At 30.9% G+C, this 19,601-nt stretch overlaps 1 protein-coding gene across 4 annotated transcripts in view; it reads left to right on the plus strand.

Moving 5' to 3' along the window:
- The window catches only part of LOC126884530 (protein wings apart-like), a 163,707-nt gene that overhangs the window by 46,790 nt on the left and 97,316 nt on the right, over window positions 1-19,601 (plus strand). Inside the window, exon 1 of one of the 4 annotated variants that reach the window (XM_050650479.1) lies at window positions 5,810-5,915. The exons of the other annotated variants lie outside the window; for them this stretch is intronic. The gene's annotated coding sequence lies outside the window, so the exon portion shown is untranslated. Of the gene's footprint in view, window positions 1-5,809; window positions 5,916-19,601 lie in introns of those variants that run through there. 4 annotated transcript variants of the gene reach the window in all.

The raw sequence follows: 19,601 nt of genomic DNA on the forward strand, positions 1-19,601 counted from the left end.
CTCGAGATACTGACCACGGTGTGGTGAATGGCTAATTTTGGTCTTATCTTATGTTTTTGATGGTGCTGAAAACGAAAATAAGGTTTATTTTGAATTTTAGATGGAGGAACATTGTCAAAATCGCAATTTTACCATAAAAATAAAAAAAAATTAAATCACGTTTTTCTTAAGATTAAAAGTTGCATTTTTTTTCTATAAAACATTTTTTTCTTCTATAAAACATTTTTTTCTTTGTACCCTATATTTTAACATAAACTTGATTAAAATGCCAAATTTCAAATTTTGACACTCAACTTTTGCAAATTAACTTTGAAATTCAGGAATCTGCACCTTTCACTTTAAACAATTCATAACTTTTATTATAATGAGACAGAAAGATTGAAATAGGTACCATTTTCTTCAGAAAGATAAGAAATATATACTATAAAAATTTCATAAAAAATATTAAAATGGAACAGAGTTATTAATCGCAAAAATGTGATTTCATTTTTTTTTTATTTTTAGGGTAAAATTGCGATTTTGCCAATGTTCCCCCACGTAAAGTTAAAAATAAACCTAATTTTCGTTTTCAGCACCATCAAAAACATAAAGTATGACCAAAATTAGTCATTCACCACACAGTATCTCGAGAACTAAGCGTTTTTTGTGGTGTGCCGCTCGTCTATAAAGTCACATAACTTTTTTCCTATTGCATATTTTGACTTAAAATTTTCCAAAAAACTTCTTCATTAATTATGTTTTATTATTGTGGTGGTTAAAATTATAAGCTAAAAAGTTTGTCACTTAACTTTTTTAAGTAAACATGAAACTAACGAAATCTGACGACAAAATGTTTAAAAATTAACAACACCTCTTTAATTTGTATAAACATTTTGTACGAAGCTCGTTGTTATTTACCTAAATACTTCAAACATGACACAGTAAACTTTTCAAGAGGAAATATTTACAGCTACCAAAGATACAGCGAGGTAAAGTTGAAAAATCATCAAAATTGATTTTTCGCATTTTTCCATAAAATTTGATTTTTGAACATGTTCCGCCAATTCTACATAAAAATAAACCTCATATTCAGATTCAGCGACCTCGAAAACATAACCACCAAAAATGGTCATTTATCTTAATGTTGATTTTCGTGGTCGGTACCTATAACGTAATTTTAGGGGTTGCTGCCGCTCGCCTATATCTTGTGTTTGAATAGTAAAATTTTCAAATAGTGTAAACAAAACAGACAGTGGAAGTGGTATGGAACCATGGGACGTGAGTTTGTGGTGTATGGCCGCTATTATATTAGGCAACTGGTGACGCCACCAAGTTGCTCCACCAGTGACTCATGACGTCACGGGGCATTTAAGTAAATGAGACCTATTAGACTACGGCAACTGGTTGCGCCACCAGAAATTGTTGTCGATCTGGTGGCCGAACCCGTCCACCAGCCGGGTAACCGGGCCTGGTGGCACCACCAAGCCGGGGCATTATGTTATATGGATCCTATTAGACTGAGCAACTGGTGTCGGCCACCACTAGTTCATTTGTATTGTAATCGAGTGCTTCGTATTTCTTTTCTATTAACTTCTATATTTTCTATTAAAAAGCGTATATTTTTCTAAAACCTTTTTTGTTGATTTAAAAATATGTTATATTAAAAAGTTCTTCTCGCAGATTTAGCCGTTAATTGTTTATTCATTGTTTAAACAATAAAAGCTCTTTTTATATTTTAGAAATATCGGTGAATTCATCACTTTACCTTGATCAAAAATGTTTCTATTTTGTTTTTGATTATGCTGAATCCGAATGTGACGTTAATTGGAAAATTAAAAAAAATTGAGCTTTTATATAAAGGTACAGTATGTCTGCGTAACTTGGAACCATATGGGAAACTTTTTTCTTATCAATTTTACGAAAAAAAATATTCTTTATAAAATGCTCTGCATAGTCTATGTTATACGAGGTATGTCAAAAAAATTGTATGTAAAGTACCTTTAGATTTCACAACATCGAAAATTGTTATTATGAAAAGTTGTTAAGAATTCAAAAAACTATGTTTTGGGTCGCATTAATTTTATTACATCATTCTAATTGAAAAAAAAATGCAATTTTTTTTAAATTACAGATACCCAACATCATTTTATTACAAATATCTATAAGTATTTTATTATTAATTTTACGAAAAAAGTTATTTTTTACAAAAAGCTTTATATGGTCTAAAATCTAAGATCCAATGATAATATATAAACTTTTATCAATTCTATACGAGGTATGTTAAAAAATATGAATATCGTCCAAGAGTAAAGTACCTTTACGGTTCACAATATTTCAATTAGAAGAATGTAATTGCATATTCAAACATAGATTTTAATTCCGAACAACTTTTTATAAAACATTTTTCGATATTGTTTAATATAAGGATACTTTACTCTTGAGCGAAATTCATCTTTTTTGACATACCTCGTATAAAATTCACAAAATTTGAATCTGATGGTTGCATCTTATATTTTATACTATTAAGAGCATTTTATGAAGAATAACTTTTTTTCGTAAAATTGATAACAAACAAGTTTCCAATTGCATTTGATTATTTTTCCAATTCCAATTCAGTTTATTATTTTTGCTGGTGGCTATTCTCGGCCACCAGTTGCCCGTGCTCACAATTTGATGGGCCCACTAGTTGCGCCACTAGTTGCGCCACCAGTTACCTAGACTAATAGAGCCCTATGTGTGTGAAAGTATTTTTAAAATGAATTTAAGGCGGTAATTCTTGTCGGCGAATAAACGAATTAAAATGGTTTCTGTTTTGAAATATTGGAGGTAAATAAATGTCACTTGCTGCAATTAATATTATGGGGAAGATAAATTTCTCTTCTTAAGGTGGTTAATGACCTATTTTACATAGGTTTCCTATTATAGAATAAAGTAGTCAAGTAATTTCGATTGCAAGTCTATTGTCAGAAACTTATATGGGAGATACGAGGGCGGGCAAGCCGAGAAGTTCTCGGATTTGTAGTGAAAAAATGAGTTTCATTCATAGATTTAAGAAGAAGAAGAAGGTGTTTTCATTAATCTAAGGTTTCACTACTGTCACTACACTTATACCGTTTACTACACTTTCATCACCGTCGTGTCTCTGTAATCAGGGACGACGATAACGGGCCTGCAAGGGATGCACTGCAGGCGAGCGCGCCCCTGTTTCATCATCATTCAGCCTATACTTCACTGCTGAACGTAAAACTCCCATAGCTCACCCCACAAATCCCTGTCCTTGGCCGGTTGCATCCAATTTTGGTATATCCTCTTCAGGCCATCTGTTTATCTTGTTGGTGATCGTCCTCTACTTTGAAAGTCTGAGCCTCCTTTCGAGAATATGTTTTATCCACCTGCCGTCCTTCGACTGTCCAGTATTACGATATGTTCGCTTAGATTTAATGTTAAGTGCGCGGCAACTAGCAGCTTTATCTGGAATAAACTGAACTAACGTTCAAGCCATTTTGAAGAAAAACAAATTTCATCCATATACAATAATCGCACCGTTTACAGTTTTGGGAAATAACTAGTGAACGAGAAGTCACCGAAATGGTCTGTAAATCGTCACAATTTCTCTTATTGGTTTGATTAAAATCGCATAACTTTTCACGAATTCTACCGTAAATGATATTATTGAATATGATGAACATCATTTGATTTTTCAACAGGACGGTGCTCCTCCGTATTATGCTCTATTTGTTCGTCAATATTTAGACCAAAATTTGCCACGGCATTAGATTGGGAGGAGAGGCAGCATTGAATGGCCTCCTCGGTCACCAGATTTGTCTCTCCTGGATTTTTTTATGGTAAACCTAAAAGTAAAATCTATAGAACACCACCCGTATCTTTAGAAAATTTACGTCAACCAATTCCTACGAATTTCTAAGCAAATTCTTCGGAATATCAAATAAATTACTGGACCAACTTTAAAAAATTTGAAGACTATTGTATAGGGAATTGCAAGGGCTTTCAAGCAATATCTTATTTGGCCTCCATTTCCAAAAAAAATATTGGGGTGATTCTTACCCTGGCTGAAGAGTGAAAATAAAATAATCGAAATACCGGAAAAATGTGTTAATCAAAAATTGACCTGTGTTTTTCAAAATTGTTGTCGTTGTTACCGATAATGCCTCTGTTTTGTTTTCGTCCGTCCACCCTGTAAAAGTGAATCAGAATAACACTAATAGTGACGACGTAACGGCAGGTTAAATTTGTATACAGGGTGTCCCGAAAAAATTGGTCATAAATTATACCACACATTCTGGATTCAAAAATAGTTCGATTGAACCTAACTTACCTTAGTACAAATGTGATCATAAAAAAAGTTACAGCCCTTTGAAGTTACAAAATGAAAATCGACATGTACCATTCTTATGGCCGGAACATCTTAAAACAAAATTATAGTGAAATTTGTCCACCCCATAAAAATTTTATGGGGGTTTTGTTCCTTTAAGCCCCCCCACCCAAACTTTTGTGTACGTTCCAATTAATTCATTATTGTGGTACCATTAGTTAAACACAACGTTTTTAAAACTTTTTGCCTCTTAGTATTTTTTCGATAAGCCAGTTTTTATCGAGATGCGGCTTCTTTTTTAATATATTTACATAAAAAATTTATGGGGGTTTTGTTCCTTTAAACCCCCCAAATGTGTGTGTACGTTTCAATTAAACTATTATTGTGGTACCATTAGTTAAAGACGTTGTTTTTAAAACTTTTTCCTCTTAGTCTTTTTTTTTTTTTTTGTTAAGTCACCTTTTATCGAGATGTGGCTTCTTTTTCAAAATACACCTAAAAATGTAAATTATAAAAATATATTTTCAGATTATTAACAGGTGTCTACATATAAATAATGGTACTTAACCATAAACAAATATGTGGTCACAAATATGCGATTCGAAAAATATTCAAAATATCTCGATAAACACTAGCTTATCGAAAAAGTACTAAGAGGCAAAAAGTTTTAAAAACATTGTATTTAACTAATGGTGCCACAATAATAATTTAATTGGAACGTACACAAAAGTTTGGGGGGGTTTAAGGAAACAAAACCCCCATAAAATTTTTATGGGGTGCACAAATTTCATTTTAATTTTTTTTAAGATGTTGCTGCCATAAGAATGCCATATGTCCATTTTCAATAAAAAATCTCTAGGAGTTTTCGATATATGAAAAAAAAATCGATTTTTATTTTGTAACTCCAAAGGGCTGTAACTTTTTTTTGTGTACTATTGTATATACAGTAGGAAAAATGAAAGAATACCCATGAACGAACATATAAAACACGCTGTATTTTCCTGTCACCGTGTCACACAAAAAATTGGCCAGCGCAAGTACATGTAATAATTATTGTTACATGTAGTTGCACTGGACAATTTTCTTTATGACACGGTGACAGAAAAATACAGCGTGTTTTATAATATGTTCGTTCATGGGTATTCTTTCATTTTTCCGACTGTAGGTAAGTGAGGTTCAATAAACCTATTTTTGACCCCAGAATCTGTGATAGAATTTATGACCAATATTTTCGGGACATCCTGTATTGTGTGATCTTTTGCTCATTGTAGATTATGAACAAACTTATCTTATGTAATGACTAATGACATAATAGCTTGTGTATGAAACCGGCATACCAACAAAAACAATATTTATCGTAGCTCTTCCGTATTTACTTTGGAAGATTAGATGTTTTTTGAGTGTAGCTGAGTTTCTAAACGTGAATATCATTCTGTTAATATTGATAAGAGCTCGTTTATCTTTATTACGGTATAGAAAATAATTGGATAGAAATTATCTTACTAAAGTGTGCAACTGTTTGGGTTTATTTATTTGATTATCGTGTTTTCAGTTTTAATGCGGTTATGATTAGGTTAGCAGTTTGACAAACGATGACTGAGTGGTGAGTGATTTTTGAATAGAAAAAATAAAAAGCAAATGATGTGAAACTATTTACGAGCAATATGGAAAATAGGTCACAATCAATTCCTTTTGTAAAAAAATGGTGGTGTCACTTTTACTCTAGTGGACTAAATATCTGCTTAATACAGAATGGGTTTGTGTCTCTAGTTGTTTGTTATATGGGTAATAATGAATTGAAAGAAACGTTTTTGTTTTCTAAACACGTTAGACACGTGACGTTTATGATTTTTTTCGTGTGATTTGTGCAAGGTATCCGTAAATAAAATTAAAATTCAAGATTTGACACGATTGGCTACATAAGTCGTTCTTGATATAGGCGAAACTCTTCAACTACAGAAGACTGGCTTCTGAAAGCTGAAAGAAAAGTATCCAAAAGTATGGAATAACTAGTATAACCATATGATAAATTTCGAAAATTGAAGTTAAGGCCAGTTAGACATAGTTTTCTTTAAGGTTTAAAAGATGTTAATAAGCGCAATCGGGACAGTTGAGTACGCTATTTTAAACGATATAGTTGAATTCGTATATCATGGCGAGCACTGCAATATACTGTTAGATTATAAAAACTGTTCTATGATTGTTATTTTTGAAAATATTCTAAAGTGTTTATACGAGTAGTGATCCATAGGGGAAACATAATCTAGATCAGATTAATACATGAATTGTGATTACATACGAGGAAAGAAATCAACAAATATAAAATGTAAACAATCAATTAATAATCAAAAAGGGTAAGTAGATAACAATATTCCATACGAAAAGCGAATTAATTTTTTTATTCTTCATCAGATGCCGGTGCATATGATGTATTCGTACAGAATACAGAACTTAATATTGGTAAACATAATAAAATTGGAACAGCAAGGTTGATTTTAAATGTAGTCTATATAATAAAAAGTTTTAAACTAAAAACAAAAAAAAATGGGAAAAAAGAAATCCCTATATCGGAATTATGGTACATTTAATGGACAAATGATCCCCTAGTAGTTAATTATAAAATGACTTATTTATAACGTAGAAATATATTCTGAGTCTTTCAATGTAACAAAGGCCTGAGATATGGTCATGTAGGCAACCAACGTAGAAGAAAATACAGATGACCATATTGGGGTGGGGGGACATAAATACATAAAGCCAATCATTGTGGCCAAAGAGAGGAACCAACATATGTCATTGCCATCACAAATGATATAAATAAACGATAATGAATTTTGAAAGCAAAAATCTGACAAGAAATTGATTGCAACTGAAAACATTTCATACACAGAAGCTAAACAGAAATACGAAAACAGCCATGCAACTATAACCAAAAATAAAGGAGATAGTTCATGCTGCACAACAATCATAAAAAATAAAAAAAGAGCCGTATTAAAAACAATAACACCAGATAAGGATACTCAGATCAGAAAAGCATAACAAATTATTTAAATTTCAATGTTATCAGGTGCAGTGGTATTTGGACAATTTAAAAACATATCAATCTATAGATAGTCTAGGCGCCAGAGGGGTCACCGTGTCCTTTTCAATTCTGATGGACACACTCAACGGTTTCTTATGGATTTTTGGCTGTTGACTACGAATTTCGAGGGTGGATTTCGATCCGAGTGGTCAAAAAATTGTTATAAACAAGTTAATTGTTTATAAGGTTCTGGCTCATAAACTAAAAGAGATAAAAAAATGGTTCAAATAAAATTTGTTCCTTAATAAAAGCCGAAGAAAATAACGTTTAGTTAACTTAAATCCAACAATTAAAACTCAGGATATTGTAAAATTAGTGCACAAGTTATAACCGTTGAAAGTTATAATTTTCTTTAAAAAATGTTAATTTGTTTATAAGGGTTTCAAGCAAATTTGAGTAATAAACATTTATACTTTAATTAACCATAATGATAGAAAAACTCAAAAGGGCTCAAATTTGAGCTTATGAAAATGTTCGTAAGTTTATTTTTGGCCAAGATATCGATATTTTAATGGCGCGCTATGATGCGCAAGATCGGCTCACAGTCAAGAAAGTATTTTTCGACGCTTTATCTATCGTAATGCTTCTACGCATGCAAATGAGCTTTTCAAGGTCTCATTTTAAAGCTTAATTAATAGACTTCCAAACAAAGTTTGAGCTAATAGAACTACTAAGTTGTTGGACTATTTGAAAAAATAGATTATTGTTAATTGTGAGTTTTGCTCATAGGTAAGTATATTTACGTAAAAATACATTGAATTCTAATGCGAGTATATAAAGTTTTAGGAGGATTCTTTATTATAAAAATATTATCAATAGTTTGAAAAATGGGAAAGTTCATTTAAAGTTCTGTTTAAAAAAAAAGGGTTGAACCTAGTTATAGTGCTTTTGGCCCTCTATAAAGTAAACTAAATAAGACGGCTCTTGTTTCGCTTCACAACGAAATGATTATTTATTATTGTTTTATTATTATTTCGTGCAAATACCTATGTTAACATAAAATTTTCACCTATTTTGGTTTATTGTTATAAATATTTATTTACTAATAATAAAATTGTTTTCTATTACTTCCATTTAGCGTGCCTATGAGTATATTGTCAAAATATTGATCTTAGATAATGTCAAATATTGCCACTGCTGCCAAAGTTTCGCAGAGCTTTTCGAGAAAGGGTATGATACTATCTCTCGAAATTATATTGATGCCGCGCTACCGTAGGCTCTTAAAAAATAGATACAATGATCAATTTCGGTACTATTTATTTTGCCGAATACTGTATTTTTGTCGAACACATGACGAAAATGTACGCTTTGTTGTAAATTTATTATCAGAAAATTAATTTTTTATGCAGAATGTCCCATTAGGAACGGTACATATAGTCTGGGCTGATTATCGGAGAATAGGCCATTTTTGGGAAAAGTTATTTACCAGCAATTCTATTGCTGGAATCGAATCTTATGACTGTATATATTAATAATATAGATATGCAAAGTCCGCAGATAGTGTGCTACTTTTTTTATAAACAAAATGACGCCCGAAAATCGTGTTTTTTTCAATTTTTGCTCTATAACTCCAAAGATTTTAACTTTAGACCAAAAACACCCAAATAAAAATTCACCGCAATTAAATTCTGCATAGAGACGTGTTTTTTCCGATTTACTTTGACGAAAACTTTCCCCGTAAAAAGCGGGTTTTTCCAACAAAATCTTTAATTTTCAACTAAATTTTTAGATAAGTAGTTGTTAATCAATAATTAAATACCTTGGTAACATAAAATCCCTTTCCGTATATATTATAATTCCAGAAGCCGATGGAAATTCAATGAACAGTTTAGCAACAATTGAAATGTAAATTAAAAATTTACGGTCGCTATAATAACGACAATAATTATGATGCATAAGAATAACTATGATTTTTTCATAAAAAGATACTATACCTATCTAATATACTTTACAGAATTGAAATTGGACTATTTAACCGGCTTCAGGAATATTTTAAAATTATAAACAATTTTTGGCTTATAAACAAATAGAATATCTCGAGAAATATTAAACTAAATTAAATCTTGAAAACGGTATTTGAAAGACAGCTGCAGGACGCTTCTTCTAAAAGAAAAAAGGTTTAATTATGACGAGTTGTTCCTGAGATACGACCAGTCAAAGTTGACCGAAATTTACGGCAAAGATATCAACAATAGGATCATAATTTCCAAACCATCACCTTTTTATTTTTGTCCTCCTTCTCCACACCAATTTTCATATTTTTAAAATCCTCATAACATATATTATTATAATAAAAACTATCGATAATACGTGTGAAAATTGCCAAAAATAGCAAAATTCCAATCAAAAATTAGGTTGGAGAAAATGTAACCCTCAAAGTTCAAAATCGGTATACGTTAACAAAATGCATTTCCTCGGCTTCCCATGGAGCAATTTCCTTCATTCTTTTTTTGTTCCCAAGTAACTCGAGTAGAGCCATCGAACTAACGTATTATTAAATGTCAAACGTGCTTTTGTTTTGTTATAATAAATTTATTTATTTATTATAACACAATATTTTAATTTGTTTAAATAAAAATTGTTTAAATAATTATACAGCTTTCAAATGAGAATATTTATGTTTTTAACTTTAAAAGGTACACTTGTAGTAAGCTTATCTAAAAAAAGCCTACAACTGGAAAAAATATGTAATTTCCTGTTCGTATAAATAAATTAATCTATTATAAGAAAACAAAAGCAAGTTTGACATTTAATAATACGTTAGTTCGATGGCTCTACTCGAGTTATTAGGGAACAAAAAAAGAATGAAGGAAATTGCTTCATGGGAAGCCGAGAAAATGCATTTTGTTAACGTATACCGATTTTGAACTTTGAGGGTTACATTTTCTCCAACCTAATTTTTGATTGGAATTTTGCTATTTTTGGCAATTTTCACACGTATTATCGATAGTTTTTATTATAATAATATATGTTATGAGGATTTTAAAGATATGAAAATTGGTGTGGAGAAAGAGGACAAAAGTAAAAAGGTAATGGTTTAAAAATTATGATCCTATTATTTATATCTTTGCCGTAAATTCCGGTCAACTTTGACCGGTTGTATCTCAGGAACCACTCGTCATAATTAAACGTTTTTCCTTTTAAAAGAAGCGTCCTGCCGCTGTCTTTCGAATACCGTTTTCATTATTTAATTTGGTTTAATATTTCCCGAGATATTCTATTTGTTTATAAACCAAAAAATTGTTTATAATTTTAAAATATTCCTGAGGCCGCTTAAATAGTCCAATTTCAATTCTGTAAAGTACATTAGATAGGTATAGTGTCTTTTTATGAAAAAATCATAGTTATTCTTATGCATCATAATTATTGTCGTAATTATAGCGACCGTAAATTTTTAATTAACATTTTAATTGTTGCTAAACTGTTCATTCATTTTCCATAGACTTCTGGAATTATAATATATGTATATGGAAAGGGCTTTTACGTTACCAAGTTATTTAATTACTGATTAACAACTACTTATCTTAAAATTTTAGTTGAAAATTAAAGATTTTGTTGGAAGACCCCGCTTTTTCCGGGGAAATTTTTCGTCGAAGTAAATCGGAAAAAACACGTCTCTATGCAGGATTTAATTGCGGTGAATTTTTATTTGAGTGTTTTTGGTCTAAAGTTAAAAGCTTTGGAGTTATAGAGCAAAAATTGAAAAAAACACGGTTTTCGGGCGCCATTTTGTTTATAAAAAAAGTAGCACACTATCTGCGGACTTTGCATATCTATATTATTAATACATACAATAATAAGATTCGATTCCAGCAATAAAATTGCTGGTAAATAACTTTTCCTTGTATTTTGCTAATTAGCCCAGAGTAATAGAGTAATTGAAAATTATCTGCTTCAAATTAGTCGGTATAATTTTCATAAATTTGGTAATAAATGTTTTGTGTTTGTCATAAGATACACTCGTTAGTAGTAAAAATTTAAAATTTTAATATTGTTCCTATTTATTATTACTATACATAATTGATTCAAAGATGCCTATGCGTATCCCAGTCATTAGTAACAAAAAAACTGTAATGTTTAAAAATATTTATTTATGAAACAGTTCGTGAAGTATGCTTTTTAAGCACGCACGCGATGTTTAGAGCACGAGCAGAACGAGTGCTATACACCGCGTAAGTGCGCAAAAAGTACTTCACGCACAGTTTCATACAATATTTTATCTACGACAAACAAATAAAAAAACTGCAACTCTTCGTCACTGGAATAGGTACAGTTCTATTCTAGAATTTTTAGAACTTTGACATTTAAAAATTCAAACTTCTTTCAAACCACAAACTAAAAACTTATACATAATATGAGATAGAGTAGATAAATATATTTTTCTACGATCGTTTAATAACATGCTCATTATGCGCTATTTTTTAATAGATAATAGCACCCACTACTTTACCCGTGAGTAATAGTTCATTACACTCGCGGGCTTAAGTTATTCACGGGTCATTACTCACGGGATGGAGTTAGATTCAAGTGGCGCATGCCACTTTTAATATTAATCGTATAAACGGCAAATAAAATTACTTATAAACTTGTTTATTTAATACATTAATTATTGTAATTTATATCAATAATTAACTTCGAAAAATATTTAAAGGAATTTAACTGTAACAATGTCAGTATATTTTTTACTTTTATATCTTGTTTACTAAAAATTTTGACGTTTATCATTTATTTTAGTGACAGTGATATTACCGCATTTTGTTTGTGTTATTTGGAATTTATAACCAATATCTATTGCGTTTATTTCTTAAATTATATTGTGGTTAATATGTTATAAAATATTATATACAGTGATGAGCGCGCTAATAACCGGTAAAATAGGGCAAAAGATGGAAAACATAATACATTGCGAAACAAAAAGAGATGAAACTAGTGGAGGTGGAAATTACGTTATAAACGTATAAATTAACATTACATTATAGACCAGTAAGGATCTGCGAAAAAACGTCTATTTTTGGATGTGAGAGGTGGCATTCGGATTTTTGCAGATAAAGTTAGGTGACACCTTCAGTAATAATAATTGACTTGTGCTCCTTCTCAAATATGCCTGGAACATTAAGAAAAAAATTAAAATATTTAAAAATTTCTAAAAACATCGATTTTTTTCTGCTTTCTTTGCTTATAACTTTTAAACGATTCGTTTTGGAACAAAGTCGTACAGAAATAAAATAAAGACAATTGAATTTTGTATGATATACGACTGGTAAAAAATGTCTTAAGTTATTACCTTTTCTGCAATATAGCAATAAATACAAAATAAGGGGGCAAAATAAGTCTGTTCTTATTCAATATTTTTTAACCACTTTGGTGGCACTTAGAACCTTAGTAATTCGCTTAAAAAATTATTTGTAACATACTTAAGTCGTGTACCAAATTTCATTAAAATCGACCTAATAAATTTTGCATAATAAATTTGCAATCTAAATTTTTTTAAAAAAGTTCAAATTTTTTAAAATCTTTCTGAGCAAAAAGTAGACCATTTAGAAGTTGGCTAATTTTTTTACATCTAATACACTTACTACCTATCTAATACACTTTACAGAATTAAAATCGGATTATTTAAGGGGCCTCAGCAATGTTTTAAATTTATAAACAATTTTTTGGCTTATAAACAAATAGCTTTGTTTAATAATAAAAAAATTAATTTTTAGCAATGCAAATAATTAAAACCGGTATAATTTGACTTAAACTTTCAAATGCTGTCAGCAGAATTGCTATTTTATTTTTTAATCAAACGTTATTCGCGTTCAAAAATTGAAATGTCTCGATTTTTTTAAAGTTCCACCGCGTTTATCTCGAAAACTATGCATCCTACGAAAATACTTGTAAGAACATTTTTTGCTTAGAATTACCCAAGAAATACAAAAAAAATGTTTTATTTTGCGAAAAATCGATGTTATGTAATTCCTCAAGTTCTTTGTTTATAACAATCTTATCGACATCCGGATCAACTGTTACCCAAAAAATTCGTGTAATACGGGTCAAAATACATAAAAAAACTTAGGTAAGTCCATCTAATTAAAGGAGCCCGTAGCACCCCCTCCTGGCCACAGCACTAATTTGTTTATAAGCCAAAAAATTGTTTATAACTTTAAAACATTGCTGAGGCTGCTTAAATAATCCGATTTCAATTCTGTAAAGTGCCTTAGATAGGTGGAGTACTTCTTTATATGTAAAAAAATTGACAAATCTTTGTATGTTCTAGTTTTTGTTGTGCAAGATTTTAAAAAATTTTAATTTTTTAAAAAAGTTTAGATTGCAAAATTATTATGCAAAATCTAGTAAGTCAATTTTAATGAAATTTGGTGTACGGTTTTAGCACATTACAAAAATTTTCTAAGCGAATTAGGAAGGTTTCAAGTGTAACCTAAGTGATGGAAAATCATTGAATAGTTTTGCCCCCTTATTTTATATTTATTGCTAGTTTGAAGCAAGGGTGATAAATTAAGACATTTTTAACCAATCGCATCTGATAGAAAATTTAATTATCTTTGTTTTATTCCTATACGACTTTGTTCTAAAATGAATAGTTTTTAAGTTATAAGCAAAAAAAGTAGAAAAAAAACGAAATTTTTTGAAATTTTTAAATATTTTATTTTTTTTATTAATGTTCCGGGCATATTTGAGAAGGAGCATAATTCAATTATTATTAACGAAGTTATCACCTAACTTTATCCGCAAAAATCTGAATGTCACCTCTCACATCCACCTAAAAACAGATCCTTACTGGTCTATTACATAATATTCCACCTTTAGATGTATCAAAGGAGTATGAAAACTGTCACTGTGACAGTAGAATTTTATAAAATACTCCTGTCACAGACGTCTAAAGGTGGGAAACCATGTAATATAATGTTAATTATTTATACGTTTATAACGATACTTTCCACCTCCACTCGTGTCATCTCTTTTTGTTTCGCAATGTATTATGTTTTCCATCTTTTGCGTTATTTTGCCGGTTATTAGCTAGCTCATCACTGTATAGTTATATTATTATAATATACAGGGTGTTTCATTAATAATTGTCCAAATAGTAACTGGAGAAACCTTAGCCCAAAATACGAAGATTTAACATAAAACACTTAAATAAAATGTGGTTCCTTACTGAGTTACAGGGTGTTTTATCTAAAAATTTAAAAACTATTTTTGCTCAGCATTTTAAAACTATTCGACCTATCCTTTTCATACTTGGCAGAAGGTGCGACTACTGTACACCCTACTAAACTATGATTCGCAAACGTTTTTAGCTACTACCAGAGGCGTACGACAGGGGATAGTGAACGGTTGACCCTTCTCAAATTCTACGCTACTGGAGAAATTACTATTTTAGTACCAGTTTTAGATTCTCCAATACTTTCTACGTAAATAATATACTCTTCATTGGTAACGATAAAGTCATTAGTTTTCGAGATATTTGAAGTTAAATATGAAACGGCACAGTTATTTTAATTAATTATGAAATAATTCATAATATGATTAAAATTTAAAAATTATTTGTACCCAGTACTTTAAAACTGTTTGGCGTATCCTTATCATACTTGGCAGAAAGTGAAGGTTCTGTACACCCTACTAAATTAAGATAAATACACGTTTCTAGCTACTACCAGAGGCGTACGACAGGGGATAGTGGCTGGTTGACCCTTCCCAAATTCTACGCCCATGACTAAATTACTATTTTAGTGTAATTTTTTGATTTTCCAATACTTTTTATGTAAATAATATATTGTTCATTCGTAACGATAAAATGATTAGTTTTCGAGATATTTGAAATTAAAAATGAAGCGACACAATACATTAATCAAAATAACCGTGTCGTTTCATTTTTAACTTCAAAGATCTCGAAAACTAATGACTTTATCGTTACGAACAAAGAGTATATTATTTTCATAAAAAGTGTTGGAGAATCCAAAAATTGAACTAAAATAGCAATTCCGCCAGTGGCGTAGAATTTGGAAAGGGTCAACCATTCACTTTCCCCAGTTGTACGCCTCTGGTAATAGCCAGAAACGTTTGTTTATCATAATTTAGTAAGGTGTATAGTAGTTGCACTTTCTGCCAAGTATGAAAAGGATACGTCAAATAGTTTTAAAATGTTGAGCAAAAATAGTTTTTAAATTTTTAGATAAAACACCCTGTAACTCAGTAAGGAACCACATTTTATTTAAGTGTTTTATGTTAAATCTTCGTATTTTGTGCTAAGGTTTCTCCAGTTACTATTTGGACAATTATTAATGAAACACCCTGTATATAATTAGTAGATATACATTATAATTTTATGAAATACGTCCACCGATAATAGCCATTTCCTATTTTATTAGATTCATTGACAGTAGGCACAAAATGCTTATAATTTTTCGGAAATGAATAGAACTTGAATTGACTATTTCTTGTTGTATTTTTACAATACATAAGAAATTGGTAATAGTAGGCAACCAATTATTCAGCCGCGTACTAGGGGTAAACAACATTTAGGTATTTTTGTAAATTATTATATTTTAAATCTCGAGTAGTTGATAATTATATTTTGTACTAATTAAAATAAAAAAGCCGTAGAAAAAATATAGTATTCTACTCGCATGTAATGGCTATTACTCACTCTGATGAATTACGACACTCGCCTACGGCTCGTGTCGCAAACTTCATCATCGTGAATAATAACCATCATTACATGCTCGTTGAATAATATACTATTATAATTATTAAGATTTATTTATTTAAACCTCAACTGGCAAGATTCTAAAAATTACTCTATTTAGCTGGGAATTTTTTTTTCAAGATTAATATTGTCCTCAGAAACCTAGAAATGCTATTAAAATTTAATTATCAATAACTTTTTCTTTCTCCAGTTTATATTGCCTACCATTTCCAGAAGCAAAACATACAAATAAGTGCACAAATGTTGAAAAAACAGTAACACAACAACACACAACAAATTGAGAAGAAACTTCACATAAACCGGCAAGGGGTCCCTCAGAAACCCTTTCCATTTTCGTTTCTAAAGCACACTCAGAATATTTCTTTTGTAATAATAATTCCAATATACAGGGTGTTAGTAAATAAGTATGAAAAATTTTAAGGGCTAAATTCTACATGAAAAATTAATGCCAGTTTGCTCTATAGACATATTCTGTCCGCAAATGCTTAGTTTCGGAGATACGGGGTGTTGAAATTTTTATTTCAAACTGCCAATTTATTTATTGCTCTAAGACCAGTTGAGCTATGAAAATGAAATTTGGTGAGTTTTAGGAGGTAGTTATTACGAATTTTATGACATACAATGAAGAATTTTGTATTCATCATTGGCGCATCTACGGGCAATGGTCTAAATTATTTTAAAGAAAAAAATAGTACGCCACTGAGATATTTCGAATTATTTATAGAAATTATTTTTAAATTCCACGTCTAATTTATGATAAAAAACCTTTCTTGCCTTTTTTTTTCATATGATGCACCGTTTTTATGCAGAAAAATAAAATATCTTGGCGCATATTTTTCATTTCTTAATACAATATCAATCAAGAACTATCCAATATAATAATACTAAACTAGAACAATAACAGAAAATATTACTAATACCATTTCAACTAGTTGCAAAGCTGCAAGAAATGTTTAAAATGATCTCCTTTACAGGTAACAGAAGAATTTTATATTCATCATTGGCGCGCGTACGGGTAATGGTCTGAATTTTTTGAAGAAAAAAATAGTACGCCACTGAGATATGTCAAACTAAAAATTATTTTTGAATTCCTCGTTCAATTGACGACAAAAAATCTTTCTTGCCTTTTTTTCATATGCGGCGCCGTTTTTATGCAAAAAAATTAAACATCTTAACGTTTACAAAGTATTTGAACTAAGTTTCTATGCATATGGAAACTACCTCAAATACTTGGTAAGCGTTAAGATGTTTTATTTTTTTGTATAAAAACGGCGCCTCGTATGAAAAAAAGGAAAGAAAGATTTTTTGCCGTAAATTGAACGAGGAATTCAAAAATTATTTTTAGTTTGACATATCTCACTGGCGTACTATTTTTTTCTTCAAAAAATTCAGACCATTACCAGTACGATCATTTTAAACATTTCTTGCAGCTTTGCACCTAGTTGAAATCTTATTAGTAATATTTTCTGTTATTGTTCTAGTTTAGTATTATTATATTGGATAGTTCTTGATGATGTATTAAGAAATGAAAAATACGCGCCAAGATGTTTTATTTTTGCAAGAAGGGTTTTTTATCATAAATTAGACGTGGAATTTAAAAATAATTTTTAATTCGAAATATTTCACTGGCGTACTATTTTTTTCTTTAAAAAAATTCAGACCATTGCCCGTAGGCGCGCCAATGATGAATACAAAATTCTAAATTGTATGTCAAAAAATTCGTAATAACTACCTCCTAAAACTCACCAAATTTCATTTTCATAGCTCTACTGGTCTTAGAGCAATAAATAAATTGGCAGTTTGAAATAAAAATTTCAACACCCCGTATCTCCGAAACTAAGCATTTGCGGACATATGTTTATAGAGCAAACTGGTAGTAATTTTTCATGTAGAATTAGCCCTTAAAATTTTTCATACTTATTTACTAACACCCTGTATAGTGAAACTCGAAGCTGTAAACCACTCATAAAAAAATGTTTTCACTAAATTCAGATTACTTGCAGTATCAAAATTTTACTTCGAAAAATAAATTTAATGACAAATATTTGATCTGCGTTCACCTTAAACTGTCGCACAAAACTGAGACAGAAATGTAAGTTTGGGGCTACATTAATTTTAGCTGTGGCTTAAATAAATAATAAGCGAAGGGACCTCAGGGACCTCTTGTCAGTTAGAGGGTTAACAAATTCTCATAACTTCTACGCACTTCCGTTGGCGTTTAGCTAAATGTCTTAGTCTAAATAATTCCATATATTAGCACATAAATAAGCAGTTCTTTGAATTTTGTACTTCTTCTTTTTGTGTAGATATGATTCTGTGTGTTTTTCAATGTGCCTCCAGTAAGTTGTTCCATCTTATTCGGGGTCTTAATGATCGTTTTTCTATTTGAGAACTATCTCTCGCCGTCTTTACTACTCTATTTGTTGCTTATATGATCGTTCCATTCTACTCTTTTACTCCTTACTTACCTAGTTCTTGATGTTCTCCACCTTGTTTCATTGTTCTCCGTCTTGTAACCCTTACAAAGATTATTGGCCAGCTTAGCTTGGCGTAGGTCCTGTGCTGTGCAACAATGAATCACTTTTCCAACGATCTAAGAGAGGTCGATTAATAAAATTCAAAAGTAACTTCACATATTCATTTATTGACCCTGGTAAATCAATCAGATACACATTATTGCTATTTTAATATACAGAACAAAGGAAATAGAACGACACGAAGAGACAGGATAGGACAAAATGTGACGGTCAACACCTTCAATTTCGAAAGAGTATAAAGTTTTAAGTATCTGGGGGCCGTAATCACAGCTGACAACGATGTTACTGAAGAATAAAAGACAGAATCCAATCAGCAAATCGCTGTCTATTCGCACTGGATAAGCTTATAAAATCAACAAATCTTACAAGAAGTTGCAAGATCAAAATCTATAAATCCATCGTCAGAGTTGCGAAACGTGGACCATGACCAAATCAAACGAAGAAAAGCTCAGACGTTAGAAAAATTTTCGGACCTCACCACGACATTAACACAAACCAGTATAGGATCAGAACCAACTTCGAATTAAAAGAACTCTACAATGACACCGATATTGTCCAAGAAATTAAATCACAGGCACTAAGATGGGCAGGCCACGTGCACAGACTTCATAACGAAAGACTTGTAAGACTGGTATGGGAGGAGATTCCTACAGGCAAAAAGCCACTCGGACGTCCCAGAATGCGATGGAGAGATAACATCCAAGCAGATCTCCGAAAAATGAACATCCCATTTGACCCTAGGTTGATGGAAGACCGAACAAATTGGAAGAAAGTTGTACAGTCAGCCAGGACCCACCCAGGGTTGTAGCGCTACGTGATGATGATGAACAAAGGAAATTGATGATTATTAACAAAGAAATTTGTTGTCAAGGAAATTAATTTATCAGTAGCACTTTGCTAACGCTTGACTGCAAGAGGTTTACTTATCTTTTGCGTCCGTCGAGGGATCTCCGTTGC

Source organism: Diabrotica virgifera, chromosome 5 (assembly GCF_917563875.1).
Source record: "Diabrotica virgifera virgifera chromosome 5, PGI_DIABVI_V3a".
Taxonomy (NCBI): Eukaryota; Metazoa; Arthropoda; class Insecta; order Coleoptera; family Chrysomelidae; genus Diabrotica; species Diabrotica virgifera.